Source organism: Malania oleifera, chromosome 10 (genome assembly GCF_029873635.1).
Source record: "Malania oleifera isolate guangnan ecotype guangnan chromosome 10, ASM2987363v1, whole genome shotgun sequence".
Taxonomy (NCBI): domain Eukaryota; kingdom Viridiplantae; phylum Streptophyta; class Magnoliopsida; order Santalales; family Ximeniaceae; genus Malania; species Malania oleifera.
Window position 1 is genome coordinate 15,399,730 of NC_080426.1, and position 19,718 is coordinate 15,419,447.

Consider the following 19,718-nt stretch of genomic DNA (forward strand, 5'->3'; position numbering starts at 1 on the left):
CTGGGCAAACTAACAGCCTCTCTACCTGCGAGCTTGATTCGCTCGCCTAGTTAGTTCACCTGAAAAATAATTCAACACTAGGGTGATACAACGCTCAGTAAGACGAAATATGCTATTACTATTGTGTGGCTACTGAGTCTGATACTAAATAGGTAGCTGATATCTTTAACATACTGTTTTACCATGATTTCTGAAATAACCATAACCCCATAGAATTTTTCTGAAATTCCAAATTAACTGACTAAAAATCTGATTTTTATATAACTGAACTGTTATCTGTATAACTAAATATTGAGGCGTTATGGTACTGAAAAACTGATTATTATGAAATTACTGAAAATATATTTTTCTGAGTATATTGTATATTGAAAGTCCTTTATTTTATAAGCATGTAAATATCATGGTATTTCTGTTCATAAACTGTAAACATGGTATTCATGGTTTGTATAACTACGGTACTGTACTCTAATAAACTCAAGCCACACTGATAAATATTATCAAAATCAAGCTCTAAAAACCATATATATAGTTTAAATAATAATTTGATAACAACCTATATTTTGTACTGAAATCTTATTGAAGTTTCCTAGCATAGCATGTTTCCCTTACCTGACTACTAGAAAGCCCCTACTGGATATCGGTCCTACACCCACAGGGTTTCCCACTCAACTCCCTAAACTTCATTTCCTGCAACTCTTGAAAAGCCTAATTTTGAATAAAAGACTTTATCCTGAACCTGGGGAGAAATTCAACTCGATCCCACCGACGATCCGCCCTAGTAAACTTGGAGGGAACTTCACCAGGGGCGTCGTGGTGGCCTTATATCGTCGATTTGGCGACTATCAGGGCCAAAATCGAAGAGAGATGGAGGAGAGACCATAGAGAGAGAAGAAAAAGAGTTTCTGTTGAAAATCTGCGTAAAAATCTGAGGTTTACACTATTTATACTGCGGCCTTCGTCGACGAATCACGTAATCTTGTCGATGAGTCTAAGAAGCAATTCGTCGATAAACTCTCCCTTTCATCGATGAAATTCAGAATCGCCCAAAACATCCTCTCGATGTCTTCTCATCGATGAAACATGCCCTCGTCGACAAGACCCTCTTGTACCCTCGTCGACAAATCCCCTGTGCTTGTCGACGAGGCCATGAGAAAATTCCTTGGGGTATTACATCCAAAGGGCAACGTCATTGACGAACGCGAAACTTTCGTCGATGATTGCTGCCTCCTTCTGTTTCTGTCCCATTTCCCTCCCCCTTTATTATTTAAATACCATTATTCTTAAGGTCGTTACATTCTCCCCTCCTTATAAAATTTCGTCCTCGAAATTTACTGTTTACATAACTCATTATCCTTTGAAGGAAAAATGGTCTACTTATTTTATTACCTGCCCTCGCTTATGGCAAAGGAATATGGTGGTTACATGGGTAGTTCTGGGAGATTACAACTATAAAAGAAAATTTCCCCCAAAACTAAAATTTTACCTATTCTATACACTATATTACAATTACACTATACTAAACAAAATAAAATTACCACTACCCTAATATATACATCACCGCTGGGTTCACTAAATAATTGAGGATATTTCTGTCTGATCCCATCTTCAAGCTCCTACGAGGCTTCTTCTTTCGTGTGATTCATCCACAAGACTTTCACTAATGGTATCCTTTTGCTACGCAATATGTGCTCTTTCCTATCTAGGATTTGCACCTCTTCATATGCTAGATCACCACTGAGTTCCAATTCTGCATAGCTAATGATATGGGAAGGATCTTGGAGGTATTTCCTTAACATAGAGACATGAAACACGCTGTGAATCCTGAATAAAGATGGTGGTAGAGTTAGCCGATATGCCACTGACCTAATTTTCTCAAGTATCTCAAAAGGACCAATGAACATAGGGCTCAACCTACCCTTCTTTCCAAATTTCATGATACCCTTCAGTGGTGCTATCTTCAAAAATACATGATCACCCACTTCAAATTCCAGTTCCCAGTGGCGAGTATCCGCGTAACTTTTCTGCCGACTCTGTGCAGCACTGATTCATTCTCGAATGAGTCGGACTTTATCGCATGCCTGTTGACCCATCTCCAGACCCAAAACTCGCCTCTCGCTGACCTCATCCCAGAAAAGAGGAGATCGGCATTTTCTACCATATAATGCCTTGTATGGTGCCATGTCGATGTTAGCCTGATAACTGTTATTATAAGCAAATTCAACTAGCGGCAAAAATTGAGTCCAACTACCCCCAAAATCCAGTACACACGCTCGCAACATATCCTCAAGTATCTGAATCATTCTCTCTGTCTGGCCATCTATCTAACGATGGAAAGTGGTGCTAAATGCTAGCTGAGTCCCCAATGCCTCCTGCAAGCTCCTCTAGAACCACGATGTAAAACTTGGATCACGATTCGAGACTATGGATACCGACACTCCATGGGGTCGAACAATCTCCTATATGTAAATCTCTATTAACCTATTCATAGGGTAACTAACTTTAATGGGCAAAAAATGAGCTGTCTTTTTCAACCTATCAACCACCACCCAAATGGCATTTTGACCATGCGGTGCCGGCGAAAACCCAGCAACAAAATCCATGGATACGTGGTCCTACTTCCATTCAGGAATAAAAAGTGGCTGCAACTGACTAGCCAACTTCTGGTGCTCAGCTTTAACCTGCTGGCACGTCAAGCACTGCTGTACAAATTCTGCTATTTTTCTCTTCATGCCACTCCACCAGAAATACTCCCACAGATCCCTATACATTTTTGTACTGCCAGGATAAACAATGTATAGAGATCTGTGTGCCTCTTCTAGAATCGTCCTCCTGATACTGTCATCTGCAAGCACACACAATCTGGTATGAAATCTCAAGGCCCCATCGTTAGAAATACTGAATTCTTTTCCCTGACCATCCTGTATCCTGGCTATCACTTCTGCCAATTCTAGATCATTCTCTTGAGCAGCTTTAATCCTTTCATAAAGTGTAGGTTGTACAACCAGACTGGCCATGAACGCCTGAGGATCATCTGCTACTAGTTCCACGCCGAGTCTTTCCAAGTTCGTCTGAATTGAGTGCTGAACTACTGCTGCTAGCTATGTTGTATTCTAATTTACGGCTCAAAGCATCAGCCACCACATTCGCTTTACCCGGATGGTAGCTGATGGTACAGTCGTAATCCTTGATTAATTCTAACCACCTCCTTTGCCGCATAGTCAATTCTTTCTGCGCAAAGAAATACTTTAGACTCTTATGATTAGAAAATATTTCACACCTCTCACTATATAAGTAATGTCTCCATATCTTTAGTGCGTGCACAACTGCAGCCAATTCTAGATCGTGAGTAGGGTAGTTCTTTTCATACTCTTTCAATTGCCTGGAAACGTACGCCACCACCCTACCATGCTGCATTAGCACACAACCAAGTCCTTTTAAGGATGCATCACTGTAAATCACATACCCATCACCTCCTAATGGAATCGTCAAAATTGATGCAGTGAAGAGCCATTGCTTTAATTCTTGGAAACTCTGCTGACATTCTTCATCCCACACAAATTTGACATTTTTCCTAGTTAAACGCGTGAGAGGCCTTGATAAGGTGAAAATCCTTCCACAAATTGACGGTAATAACCTGTCAATCCCAAGAAACTTCTGACTTCCTGCATGTTTTTTAGCTTGGCCCAACTCACTACTGCATCAATCTTACTGGGATCCACTGATATACCGTCTCCTGAAATCACATGGCCCAAAAACGCAACTCAAGCCAGAACTCACACTTACTTAAACTTAGCATAAAGCTTCTCTTCCCCGAGTGTCTGCAGTACTTGCCTCAAATGCACCTCATGATCCTCAGAATTATTTGAATATACCAGTATATCATTAATAAAAACCACCACAAATTAATTTAGATACTGGTGAAAAACTCTATTCATCAAGTCCGTGAACATGGCTGGGACATTCGTTAGACCGAAAGGCAAAACGAGAAATTCATAGCGTCCGTACCTGGTCTTGAAGGCTGTCTTTGCAACGTCCCCTACCTTTACTCTCACTTGATGATACCCTAATCTGAGGTCGATCTTGGAATATACTTGTGTATCCTGGAGCTGATCAAACAAATCGTCAATACGGGGTAGAGGATATTTATTCTTAATAGTATCCTTATTGATTTCTCTATAATCAATACACATCCTTAAAGACTCGTCTTTCTTCTTTACAAATAACACTGGAGCTCCCCATGGTGATACATTGGGTTGTATAAATCCCCTATTCAGCAAGTCTTGTAACTGATTCTTCAATTCTCCTAATTCAGTTGGAGCCATATGGTAGGGAACCTTTAAAATTGGTGCTGTCCCTAGAGATAAATTTATGAAAAAATCCACCTCGCGTTCGGGAGGCAACCTTGGTAGCTCCTCTGGAAAAACATCTAAAAATTCTTGTTCGACTAGGGTATTGTCGAGCTTCGATTCATTCTCTGATGCTTCCTTTACAAAATCCACAAGCCCCTGATTTCCTTCTTAAAGCAGTCTGCTCGCTTATATAGCTGATACTATCTGCAATGGAGCACGGACACGAAAGCCAACAAACCTGAATTCTTGCTCACTAGGGGTTTTGAAAATTACTTCCTTCTAAGAACAATCAATACTTGCGTGATTAATTACCAACCAATCCATACCCAGTATTAGATCAAACTCACACATCTCAAATACAATCAGGTCTGCTAGTAGCACTCTCCCCTGAATTTCTATTGGATAACCTCTGAGCACCCTCTGACACCATATTACTGACTCTGACAATGTAGCTACTGACAATTCCATATCTAACAATTGGGTCTCACTTCTAGATAATTTAACATAGGATGTAGATACAAATGAATGTGTAGCACGTGAGTCAAATAAAACAATAATTGGATATAATAAAACAGTAAAAGTACCTGTCACCACATCCGTGGCAGCCTCAGCATCACCAGGTGTCAGAGCGTAAACTCGCGCTGGGGCTACATTCCTATGCTGGCCTCCACGAGGAGCATGATATCCTCCCCGAGCTACCTGATATCCTCCCTGATAAGGCCTGAGAGCTGGAACCTGGTCCTGCGGCCCTGGGCATGCACGTGCCATATGGCCGGGTCTTCCACAACGATAACATACACCTTTCCCTGCCAGGCACTCCACCGAATATCGTCTCCCGCATGTCTAGCACACTAGAAAGGTCTGCATACCCTGGTACTCCCGAGGTCCTACCGTCTGCCTCTGATCTCCTCTATCACGGCCTCCTCTCCATGGACCCCTACTGGAGCCAACCTGGTAACCCTGAGGCATAGGCCTCTTCCTTTGACTATGACCTACTAAACCTCTATGAATACCACTCTCAATAATCGTAGCTCTATCTACAACCTCCGTAAATGTCTGAGCTTTGAAGTCAATCACCTGTTAAAACAAGTTCTGCCTTAATCCCTCTTCAAAATTTCTGGCCTTTTTCTCTTCATCAGGTGCTAGATGTGGAGTAAAACGTGACAACTCGATAAACCGAGCTGCATACTAGGATACGGTCATCTGCCCCTATACCAGATGCATAAACTCTGCTGCCTTCGTGCTCCGAATGATAGAAGGAAAATATCGCACGAAGAAAAGCTCCTTGAATTGATCCCATTCACTGGTACTGGAACCGACCTCTGCTCCTCTATCAGTCGCGCTGACCTCCACCAACGCTTCGCCTCCCCTATCAGTTTAAATGCCGCAAATACCACTTTTTGTTCATTTGTACAAGGAAGCACAACCAATGTCTCTTCAATATCCTAGACTCAGTTCTCAGCTACAATCGGGTCATCTCCTCCAGCAAAGGATGGGGGCTTCATCCGCATAAACTGTTTGATCGTGCAGCTACGCTCCCTTTAACTCCTGATCATCTCATTCATCACCTGCTGGGTGACGCTGCGCAGTACTGCATCAGTATCACCACCCATGGGTCCATCCTAAAAAACAAGAACACACCTTAAGAACCTTATCTCCTGCACAGACCCTATCTATTTCATTCTACTCAAATCCTATATTTATAATTAACTACTCTCCCCAATCTTAACTCAAAATCCAATTCTGCCACCTAGACACACGACCTGACGATAGTTTACTATGATTTTCCTGAAATCGTCACCCCAGGAAAAATACAGAAACTACCACTGAAAATCATATACCCAGACTACAGAACAACCCTTAAATCATGTCCTATACTTTGGTATTGCTTCCGTTGCATTCTAAAGTCTACAGAACCTAACAACCTAGGCTCTGATACCAAATTGTAACATCCTGCTAATAAAATAAAATATATTCCCCTATTTTAATATCAAACATTAACCTAAACAGTGGAAAGCCACATACATAAACATAACCACATAAATTACAATACCAAAGTGTCTATTTATCCCATAAATTATACGTATATCACTATTCTCCTCAAAACTATTCACTATTGACGTCAGGGCATACAAAAATACTATCCAAAAATACTACTCACCCTTAACAGGGCAAACTAATAGCCTCTCTACCTGCAAGCCTGATCCGCTCGCCAAGCTGGTTCACCTAAAAAATAATTCAACACTAGGGTGAGACGACGCTCAATAAGATGAAACATGCTATTACTAGTGTGACGCTACTAAGTTATATTTCTATATAAATAATATGATTTAAAAATAATATCATGGATAACTGAAATTGTAAATGCTGGTATAAATAACATATATTAAACCTATATAAATTTACTTTTCATAACACTACTACTATTTCTGGAAATATACTTATACTTATGACATTTGAGAAAATTTCCCTAGATGGCTGTATGTCATGATTTAACCCCTCATGACAGGGTTGTGCGGCCCGAAGGCCGGACCTATCCTGGCTGGCCGACCAGGGTAAGTCAACTGAACTCCGACAGTCTGATCGTCCCCCTCAATCCATATCTGATGGAGAGCCTGTCCCGACGTGGGCACGATCGACCTCATACCACTTACTATCTGAGTAAAGTGGTTGCACTCTAAACTGAATATCTGTTGCTATGATACCGTGCTCTACTGAATCTAATCCATCAGGGTTTAATACTATATAGGTAGCTGATATCTTTAATGTACTGTTTTATCATGATTTCTGAAATAACCATAACCCCATAGAATTTTTCTGAAATTCTAAATTAACTGACTAAAAATCTGATTTTTGTATAACTGAACTGTTATCTATATAACTAAATATTGGGGCATTATGGTACTAAAAAATTGATTATTATGAAATTACTGAAAATATATTTTTCTGAGTATACTGTATACTGAAAGTCCTTTATTTTATAAGCATGTAAATATCATGGTATTTCTGTTCATAAACTGTAAACATTGTATTCATGGTTTGTATAACTACGGTACTGTACTCTACTAAACTCAAGCTACACTGATAAATATTATCATAATCAAGCTCTGAAAACCGTATATATAATTTAAATAATCATTTGTAACAACCTATATTTTGTACTAAAATCTTAATGAAGTTTCCTAACATAGCATGTTTCCCTTACTTGACTACTGGAAAGTCCCTATTAGATATCGTGTAACGACCTGCTATTTAAATGGTTTTATTTTTTATTTTTTATTTTTATACTATGACATTTAACATGCTTTGATACCATACTAGTTTAAACCCAATCATCAATCTAAGCAGCGAGAAACAGAAATCAAATAAACATAACCATATGTAATTATATACAATACTAGAATGCTAAATTGTTTCCTAAAATATACATATATAATTGTTCCCTATAAATATCCTCAACTGGTTAGGATTATACAAAAATACTCCCAAAAATACTCATTCTAATATCAGGGCAATACTGAGGCCCCTCTATTTGCGAGCCTGATCTGCTCGTCTACTTGGATCACCTAAAAAATGTTAAAGTAATTGGGATGAGCCAACGCTCAGTAAGACGAAATATGCTATTACTAGTGTGTGGCAAATGAGTTACAATACTATGAAAATCTGTTTTTATATAATCATGTATAACCAGATCTATGAATAATATACAAATAACAGAAACTACCACCAGTTCCATATTACTTAACATATCTATAATTTTAGGTTACTAGTCAAGATACTTCTAATGTACATAAGTATATTCTATGTCTTCGTAAATCCATATATACATAATAATAACTGAAAACTTCCTTGTGGATAAATGTGTGTCATGATTTAACCCCTCATGATAGGGTTGTGTGGCCCGTAGGTGGGATCTACCTTGGCTGGCCGACCAGGGTAAACCACTATACTCCCTCAGTCAGATCGGCCACTCCTCAACCCATATCTGATGGGGAGCATGTCCACGTCTGGGCACGATCGACCTACTACCACGTATTATTTAAATAGGTGGTTGCACTATGAACTGAAATATCTGTAGCTACGATACTGTGCTCTGTAATTGTATGGTCCAACAGGGTCTGATACTATATAATACATCTTTATATACAACTATCTGATTTACCGTGACAATAAAATAAACTGTAACTGTGTCAACTGTGTTTTTAAACTGAACTCTAATCTATAAGTCATGGTACTAGAAACTGTATAATCATGGTACTGAAAACTGTATAAACATGGTATTCTATAATTACTATAAAACATAACCACTGGATGTTTATTCTATATAACATATCCTGAAAATACTGTAAAACATGTTTCTTTACTATACCCGTATTCTCAAGCCACACATAAATTTTAAACATATTATACATAAATGATAAACTGTATAAATTTCTATCATGAATAATCATCTGATAAAAACGTATAGTTTATACTGAAACATAGTAAAATTGCCTAGCGTAGCATATTTCCCTTACCTAATTTCTGCTAAAACCCTCCTACTGTAATGGGTCCTACACCCGCAGGGTTCTCCACTCAATACCCTGAAAGCCATAAATCTCAAAACAAAACATTATTATTTCTACGTCTATTACATTTCTCACAACTGCTAGAAATCCAAATTCCGAATAAAATACCTTACCCTAGATTTGGGATGAATTCCAACTTTGTCCCACCGACGATTCGCTCTGGCAGACTTGCATAGAACTCCTCCAGGAGCGTCGTGGTAGCCTTAGATCGTCGATCCAGCGGCTAACAGGGCTAAAATCGAAGGAAGAAGAGGGAGGAGCCGTATGAGTAGAGAGAGAGAGAGAGAGAGAGACTGCGGCAAATTTTTGTGATTAAAATCATTTTAGGGCTATTTATACTACGGGCTTCATTAATGAGCCACGTCATCTCATCGACGAGTCCTTAAGTTTTTTCGTCGACGAACCTTACCCTTCGTTGACAAAATTCAGAGTAGCCTAAATTCTTCTCTAGGTATCTTCTCCTCGAAGAGACGGGACCTCGTCAACAAGGTCCTGAAGAACCCTTGTCGATGAAACCCCTGTGTTCGTCGACGAGGCCCAAAAATTTCTTGAAATTATTATTATCTCCAAAGTGCGATATCGTCGACAAACACGGAGCATTCATCGACAAAGTCTACTGCCTCCTTCTGTTCCTATTTCCATTTTCCTCCCTCTTTATTATTAAAATACTATTTTTCTTTGGGTCACTACATATCGGTCCTACACCTGCAGGGTTTTCCACTCAACTCCCTAAAAACAACATTCACCAGAACAAAACATCATTATTTCTCTATTTACTTCATTTCCTACAACTGCTGGAAAGCTTAATTTCGAATAAAAACCTTACCCTGAACCTGGGGAGAAATTCAACTCGATGCCACCGACGATCTACCTCGGTAAACTTGGAGAGAACTTTGCTAGGAGCATCGTGGTGGCCTCAGATCATCAATTTGGCGATTGTCAAGGCCGTAATCAAAGAAAGATAGAGGAGAGACCGTAGAGAGAGAAGATGTAATGCCTTGAACCCTTAAACCCGAGGTGTGGTGCGTTATACTTGATAAAATCTTGATAGATCATAATTTATAACATACACAGTGGAAAACATACATCATAATCTCCATATAATATAATATCAGAGTTTACTAATTCTAACTACCAACCATAATAAATTAATCATCCACCAGTATTCAAATATATACATGTCTCCAAAACATTATCCACAAATACCAGTATATTTCACAACCATCCATATCTTATAAAACTTAAAACATAAATCATAAAACATAAAATATACATATCAAAATTAACATAAAAATATACCATTTTCTCTTTCTATTTACCAAAAATGCTATAAAATCTCGAGCTCTCTAAGCTCGATCTCAAGGAGCTCCTAAAAAAGATAATTTTATATTCGGGTGAGACACATCTCAGTAAGGGAAGAAACAATATATTAAAACAGTGTGTGGTCAACATGAGTTTCTATATGACATATTATTTAACATTTGAAAATCATCAACATAATTTTTGAAATCATTTCCTGAACCTAATCAATCACATGCAAATGTTTAACCCACGAGATTACCCATGGATAAGGGTGATTATCCACCCATACAAGTAGCACTCCTCTGCTCTGATACCTAGGCAACCCAAAGGTCGCAGCTAAAGCGTACCAGGGCACTCACCTTACTCAGTAAGTCCTCAAGTGATAAATTAATCTTGTACTCACACGTTCAACAATAGTTTACCGGCAAAGGCCCTAAGGATAGGGAATTCAACCTACCTATACAAGTAGGTTCCCTCTGCCCTAGTGTGTTATGTAGCTACTACCACATCTGAAGTTACTAGTGCACTCGCCTTACTTAGCAATCCCTCAGGCGAAGAGTATGCCTCGCCCAATCGTAACATGTTCTACGTACATAGATACTTCTAATATCATAATACATCATTCTTTCCATCGTTATTCAATCATTCACATTCTTTCATGTTCATAACTTAACATTTCCTTTGTGTTTCACTTTAAGTGACTCTTTCCCATTTGTATCATTCACATTTCACATTTCATTTCATTACATTGTCATTCCTTGTCATTTCATTTCATTCATTTGTACTACGGCCGCTCTTTAGCCATCATTTGTTAGTCCACATAGAAATGCACTAGAATCTAACACAACTCCTTTTAGCTGTCATCAGTTGGTTCATATAGAAATGAACTAGATCTGCTAACTCGGCTTTCAGCTATCGTACCTTTACATGGTTGCATTTAACATACACAGGCAACATTGTCCATATCATATTTTATTCTCATTATTTTACTTACTTAACCTGTATCTCATACATTTAACATATATTTGCACAGAATCTCATGCCACACAGTTTAGTAGTAAAATTCATACATTGCCTGTAAAATAAGCCAACCAACATTTGATGTTTATATACTAAAAATACCTTTCATTTCTTACATAATAATCCTGAAAATATTTTTCCACTTTCATCAGTTCATTTTCGCATATACATATCTAATAAATAACCCTAAAGTCAAAAAAATATAATTTAAACAGTTGGCATTTTACCCATACCGAAATATATACACGTACATATAACACAATTTGTTTTTCCATTAAATTCATAAAAATTCTGATTTAATATATATTTTTCCCCTTACCTGGTTTCTTGAACTACGCCAACAGGGACTCCGAAAAATACCTGCGGCGCTCACCCGAACCTTGAATAAAAAATTCCTAACTCCAATAAATTATTCCTAAATAAAATATTATTTAAATATTTCCTAGGGCCATAATTCCTAAATAAATAAATATATCCTTAAATTTAACCAAATTACCAAATTTCTCAAATCCCACTCTCGCTTTGGAGTAGGGCCTAGAAAACCCCAATTGAAAAATTATCTACGCCAAAATGACGACAACGACGATTAGGACCCCGTGGTGGTGCTTGATCGTCGATTCAACAATAGATTTAACCAGAAATTGAGAAATTAGGGAAAATATACCTTTCCCCAAGAATAGGGCTTAAGCCATTCTCACGACAAATCGGCCCTAATAGAAATGTCGGTGGTGGAATTATGAATCGAACGACACCTTCCGTTTTCTGATCCGCCATAAACTCGTCAAGAAATGAGGGAAGAGAGAGAGATGGAGACAGAGAAGCGATGGAGCTTTGGGGGGTGCCTCTGCAATTGAAATTCAAATTTCAATTTGAATCTCTGCAGCTTCCTCAAGAAGCTTTCTAATATATATATATATATTAAACTTACTTATATTATATATATATATATATATATATACATATCTTTATTCCAATTAATTTTTTTCCCTTTCATACTATTCATTTTTATTTGTTTATTTAATACATTAATTTAATAGTGTTTAACCAATTAATTAATTAATTATTTTAATTAATTATTTTTTTTTCGGGTTATTATAGAAGAGAGAGTTTTTGTTGAAAATCTTGCGTAAAAATCCGAAGTTTACACTATTTATACTGAGGCCTTCATCGACGAGCCATGTCATCTCGTCAATGAGTCTAAGAAGCAATTCCTTAACGAACTCTCCACTTCGTCGATGAAATTCAGAATCACCCAAAACATCCTTTCGGTATCTCTTCGTCGACGAAACATGCCCTTGTCGATGAGACCCTCTTGTACCCTCATCGATGAATCCCCTGTGTTCATCGACGAGGCCATGAGAAAATTCCTTGGGTTATTACATCCAAAGTACAACTTCATCGACGAACGCGAACCCATTTTCCTCCCTCTTTATTATTTAAATATCATTATTCTTCAGGTCGTTACATTACAGGCAAGGAGGCTACTCTTGGACGGATGTCAGGGTGCCTAGCTTGCGTGAAGGAACTGCCGTGGAAGGAGTTGAGGCTCGAGGATATTCGAGTGGTCAACGAGTTTCTGGATGTGTTTCCAGAAGATTTACCCAGTTTACCTCCGAATTGTGAGGTGGAGTTTGCAATAGAGTTGCTGCCTAGTAAGGTACCGATCTCTAAAGCTCCGTACTGGATGGTTCTAGCAGAACTTTGAGAGTTGAAGGAGCAGTTGCAGGAACTACTAGACCAGGGTTTTATCCGACCTAGTCTGTTGCCCTGGGGAGTTCCAGTTTTATTTGTGAAGAAGAAGGACAGGTCGATGCGTATGTGCATTAATTACCGTGAGATTAACAAGGTGACTATGAAGAACCGTTACCCGTTGCCTCGTATTAATGATCTCTTTGACTAGCTGTAGGGAACGCAGGTCTTTTTGAAGATCGAACTATGGTCTTGGTATCATCAGGTGAGGGTTCGATCTAAGGATGTTGTGAAGACTGCTTTTTGCACCAGATATGACCACTACGAGTTCTTAGTCATGCTTTCTAGGCTAACGAATGCTCCGACGGTGTTCATGGATCTGATGAACAGGGTTTTCCATGAGTACCTGGACCAGTTCGTAGTGGTGTTCATTGATGACATTCTAGTATACTCGAGGAGTCCAGAAGAGCATGAAAACCTTTTGAGGTTGGTGCTACAGATTCTGCGAGAGAGGAAGTTGTATGCCAAGCTGAAGAAGTGTGAGTTCTGGTTGAATCAGGTTGCGTTCTTAGGCCATGTGGTGTCTAAGGGCAGTATCTCAGTTGATCCTGGAAAGATTGAAGCTGTGGTTGATTGGATGAGACCGAAGAGTGTGCAGGAGGTTCAGAGTTTTCTGGGACTGGTGGGTTATTATCGTTGGTTCATGGAAGGATTCTCTAAGTTGTCTAGGCCTCTAACATGATTGACCAGGAAGGGTGTGAAGTTTGATTGGACCGAGGATTGCAAGCAATGTTTCTAATAGTTGAAACGACGATTGGTTACTGCTCTGATCTTAACCATTCCTTCGGGGAATAACAGTTTTGTGATCTATAGCGACGAGTCTCTGAAAGGTTTGGGATGTGTGCTTATGTAACAGGGTAAGGTAATTGCTTATGCTTCTTGACAACTTAAGGAATACGAGAAAAATTACCCTACGGATGATCTGGAATTGGCCACTATAGTTTATGTGCTGAAGATTTGGCGACACTACCTGTACGGTGTTCAGTGTGTGATTTTTACTGACCACAAAAGCCTCATGTACTTTTTCACGCAGAAGGAGTTGAATATGAGGCAAAGGTGGTGACTGGAGTTGATTAAGGACTACGATTGCACGATCAGTTATCACCCTGGGGAAAACTAATATGGTAGCTGACACGTTGAGTTGGAAGTCAGAGCATGTAGTAGTGTCTATAGTTATAGCTCAACATCATATTAGACGGGATCTGAAAAGCCTTGGCATAGAGATGGTGGTTGGTGATCATCAGGATTTCATTGCTATCTTGGTGATTGAGCCAACTTTGTTTGAGCGTATTAAAGCCACGCAGGCTAAGGATGCAGAGTTGGTTAAGACCATGGAGAAAGTACAGATTTTAACATCTTTGAGATAGGTGTGTTAAGGTTTGGGACTAGGTTATGTGTTCCAAATGACAACGAGATCAGAATGACGATTCTGGAGGAGGCGCATCATTCCTTGTATATGGTACATCCGGGTGGCACGAAGATGTATCGGGATTTATGCGAGTCCTTCTGGTGGAGTGGTATGAAGAGGGATATTGCCCGATTCGTAGAGCAATGTCTGACATGTTAGCAGGTGAAGGCTGAGCATCAGAGGTCGGTAGGGCCATTACAACCTTAGCTATTTCGGTGTGAAAATGGGAGCACATTTCCATGGACTTTGTTACCGGATTATTGCCAACGCTTCATAGGCAGAATGCTATTTGGGTAATCATAAATAGGTTGATGAAATTTGCTCACTTTGTATCGATGAAGGTTAGCTACCCTTTAAGTAGGCTAACAGACTTGTACATGCATGAGATAGTAAGAATGCATAGGGTATTGGTGTCCATTGTTTCAGATCAAGAGCCGAGGTTTAATTCTCGATTCTGGAAGAACTTGCAGGAAGCATTGGGGACAAAGCTTACTTTCAGTACAGTGTTCCACCCCCAGACTAATGGACAGTCGGAGAGGACAATACAAATTTTTAAGGATATGTTACGGGCTTGCATGTTAGACTTCGGTGGTAGTTGGATTCAGTTTCTTCCACTAGTGGAATTTGCTATAACAATAGCTTCCAGGCTAGTATCGGGATGACACCGTTCGAGGCTTTGTATGGTCGGAGGTGTCGATCTCCTTTGTATTAGGATGAGGTTGGTGAATGTCAGATGTTAGGACCTAAACTTGTACAATAGGTGTCTGAGAAGGTGAATTTGATCCGGGATAAGATTAAATTGGCTCAGAGTCGGAAGAAGAATTACGCATATGTTCGCCACTGCAAGTTGGAATTCGAGGTGGGGGGTAAGGTATTTCTGAGAATCGCTCCAATGAAAGGAGTGATGAGATTCGGGAGGAAGGGCAAGCTGAGCCCGAGGTATATCGGACCATTTGAGATTCTAGAACGAGTGGGTCCGGTGGCCTACTGGATTGCATTACCCCCTACGCTCTCGAGGATCCATGATGTATTTCACGTATCCATGTTGAGGAGATACGTGCTAGATCCGTCACATGTTATTAGTTACGAGTCCTTGGAACTTGGGGATGCTTTTGCGTATGAGGAAGTACCAGTTCAGATTCTGGATCGAAAAGTTCAGAAGTTGCGTACCAAGGAGATACTGTTAATGAAGGTTTTGTGGCGGAATCATGCAGTTGAAGAAGCTTTTTGGGAATTAGAAGCGAAAATACGCCGGAAGTATCCGCAGTTGTTTTGAGTAGTAGTTAGATAGCAAGATTGGTATGGGTATATATGTATGTATGTAGTACTCCGCTATCGTATTAGTATTGTGTGGTTAGTCTCTGGGAGAGTCCTGTTTTATTATGAGCTCCCGAGGCCATGTATGTATGTAACCACGGTATTCCTCTGTCATAAGTGAGGAAATGTATGTATTGTGACAGGGTTGTGTATAAATGGCCGTCGATTCTTCTTAGAGTGTGTATGTATTCAGTAGTATAGATGAGTTTGTAATGAGAGATTGCAAATTTCAAGTACGAAATTTTTGTAAGGATGGGAGGTTGTAAGAACCCGAACCGTGATATTTGGATTAATTATATAAAAGAAGGGTAAATTGGTAATTAAGCAGAGTTCATCGACGAAGTCCAGGTGCTGCTCATCAACGAAATTCAGAGGCTCGTCGACGAGGAGAAGCTAAGGGGTTTCGAGAAACCGGTAATATCAAGTTCGTCGATGAGGTCCTTTTCTCGTCAACGAGGACACCATTTGTTGACAAGGGCGGCCGAGTCAAAGGGGCTATAAATATCAGTTCCCTTACTTCCAAACTAAGTAATCTCAAAAATCCTCTCCATCTCTCTCTAAAACTTGAAGACCACTCTCTTTCTCTAGATTTCTTCGCCGTTCATCGCCTGATTCGTAAATCCGACGTTACCGTATATATCAAGGCAAGATTCTCTTCGCGAATAGTGGATCCGAATCTCGTTTTGAGCAGTTTTGGATTTTGGTCCAAAATTGAGGTAAGGCTCGGTTTCCATTTATGTTTCGGAATATGTGTAGTAGTACGAATTGTAAGGAAGTGTTGTTCTGCGTTGTTTAGGTTTTGGTGTCTCGGTTGTAGTTTTGGGAGCCATAGAGTTCGTGGTTCGATTTCGGGTTAAAGTAAGGGGATTCTGTTTATATCAGTTTATTTTTGAAATTGGGATCAATAAACCTGTAGGTTACGATCGTATGTATGTTTTGACTACTTATTTAGAGAAATCTATCGGGTAAAAAATGCTGAATTTTCAGGTTACAGTTTTTGAGAAAATCGATAATATTGGGTATCATCTCTACTTTGTTTGGAAAATTATATGTTGTATTTAAACTCTATTATTGAGGTGACCGTATCTATATTTGTATAAAACTGTATGCTTAAATTGGAAAACAATACGATTTACGATATACCAAATAAGTGTGGAATGTATGGTTGTATGTAATTGGTCCAGGTATTTTTCTAAAATAGTTATTGGCGGCTAATTACCATACGCTGATGAGTATAGGAACATGAGTTCTAAAACGATTACAGATTTTGTGAAATCAACTAGTGGCGGCTAATTGCCGTACGCTGAAATAGCTATGTGGCGGCTAATTACCATACGCTGTGCCATGTATCAGTTCATTACCGTGGGCGAGAGTGTCCGACTCTATATTCGAGGGTGTGAAATATCACCTGAGTGTTTCGACTAGTCACTAATGGGTGTGAGTTACACTGTATTGGCAATGTACCACTGTGCGGCTTCGGTTATCATAGGGTATCGGTTACTTGAGTGTGACGACACTGACTATATGTTTGGGTATCGTATGTATTGGAATGGATTTGTGAAAATACTGGAACTGTATGGAACTGCATGGAAATGTTTTGAAACTGTATCGTATTGAATGATGTTATGTTTATGTAAAATAACACTGGTATGCCACACACTGATATAACCTACTTTCTTCCTTACTGAGAGGTGTCTCACCCCGAATGTATATACAAATGTTTTCAGGTCCTTCGGGTAGCCGAAACTAACATCCTAGCATCCGGAAGCAGGGGTGTCGTTTAGCTACATTTAGTGCCTGGCTAGGTACGAGTTTTGTAACCGGGTTGTCGTGATGATTTTTGTAGACACCTGGAGTATGTTTTGTAATTATGGGAACATATATCCTAGTATTGTATAGACTCTGGTATGGTATGTGTAGTGACCCGAAAAATAATAGTATTTAAATATAATAAGAGATAGAGAAATAGAAACAGAAACAGAAGGAGGTCGTAGACTTCGTCGACGACATTGCATTTTGGAGAATATAATAAATTCGAGGGATTGCCAGGACTCGTCAACGAATACAGGGTTTCGTCGACGAGTGTATAAGGAAATTCGTTGATGAATACAGGGCTTCGTCGACGAGTGCGTAAGGAAATTCGTCGACGAATACATGGCTTCGTCGACGAGAAAATACCGAGAGACGGTTTTGGGCTGCTCTGAAATTCGTCGACGAATGCAGGGTCTCGTCGACGAATTTAATGAAGGACTCGTCGATGAGGTGATGTGTCTCGTCGACGAATCTGACCCTATAAATAGCTAAAAATCGGATTTTTATCCATTTTTCACGCCCCTCTCTCTCTCCTCTCTCTCTCTCTCTGTACGACTCTCTCTCTTCTCTCTTCGATTCAGGCCCCATCAGTTGCCGGATCGACGATCCGAAGCCGCCACGATGCTCCTGGCGAAGTTTTCTACAAGTCTGCCAGAGCGGATCGTTGGGGAAACGAAGTTGGATTTCATCCAAAATTAAGGGTAAGGCCTTTTAGTCCCCTTTTTGGCCTTATGATAGTTATAGAAAATGATGTAGGCGGAGAAATACTCATATTATGTTCTAGCATATGTTGGTTTCAGAGTGTTGTGTATGAGGCCCTGCGGGAGTTAGGCTAGTACTCCATAGGGGCTTTCTAGTAGTCAGGTAAGGGAAATATGCTATGCTAGGTATTTTTATAATATTATACAGTTTATTAAATGATGAAAATTATGTATTATAGTATCGTGTGGCTTGCGAATATGAACATAGTACGAATATATGTTTTACGGTATTTCAGTATTCTGATTTTACGATATTTCAGTACCATGATTTTATGAATCTCAGTACCATAATTACACGAATATCAGTATTATGATCATGTAGTTTCAGTACTGTGATTATGCAGATGTCAGTGTTATGATTATACAGTTCTCAGTATTACGTATGAATTTCAGTTACAGTTTATGCAGCATCATGGTTATTTTAGTATTTCAGAATGATGGTAAATCAGATAGATATGTATATAAAAATATATTATATGATATCAGACCCTGTTGGACTATGCAGTTACAGAGCACGGTACCGTTGCTACAGATATTATGTTACTTTTGAGTGCAACCACCTATTTAGATAATATGTGGTCGATCACCTAGGCCCTCGAAGAGGTTAGGCTCCCCATCTAGATATGGGTTGAGGTGGGCAGATTGACCGATGGAGTATAATGATTTATTCTTAGTTGGTCAGCTAGGGTAAATCCCGCCTGCAGGCCGCACAATCCTGTCATGAGGGGGTAAGTCATGACACACATATATCCACAGGGAACAGTTTCAGTTATTATTACGTATGTATAGATTTGCAGAAACAGGGAACATACTTACTTATACTAGAACTATTTTGAATAATATTCTTTGATACTGACATGTTAAACATTAGGGATAGGGGTGGTGGATTTTTATCACTTATACTTTATTTATATATTCAGTTATGTATGTCTATTTGAAAACAGATTTTCATGATATAGTAGCTCATTTGCCATACACTAATAATAACATATTTCTTCTTACTGAACGTTGGCTCATCCCAGTGTTGAAACATTTTTCAAATGATCCAGGTAGGCGAGCAGACTAGGCTCGCAGATAGAGGGGCTTTTGTACTGCTCTGCCAGTGGAGAGTGAGTACATTTTGGGAGTATTTTTGTATACCTTAACTAGTTAAGGGTAGTATGGGAACAGATGTATGTATATATTTTGAAAAACATGTAGTACTCTGGTATTGTGTGGTATTGGTTTTTGTATTGTGTATATATTTTATATGGTTATGTCTATGTGATTTATACTTCTCGCTGCTTAGGTTCATGGTTGGGTTTATTCCAGTATGGTATTAGAGCATGTAGATTATCATAGTATATATATATAAAATCAGTTTATTAAGCAGGTCGTTACAGTATGTTATATGGATAGAATAAACATTTTTCGCTGCGTATTTGATGAGTAT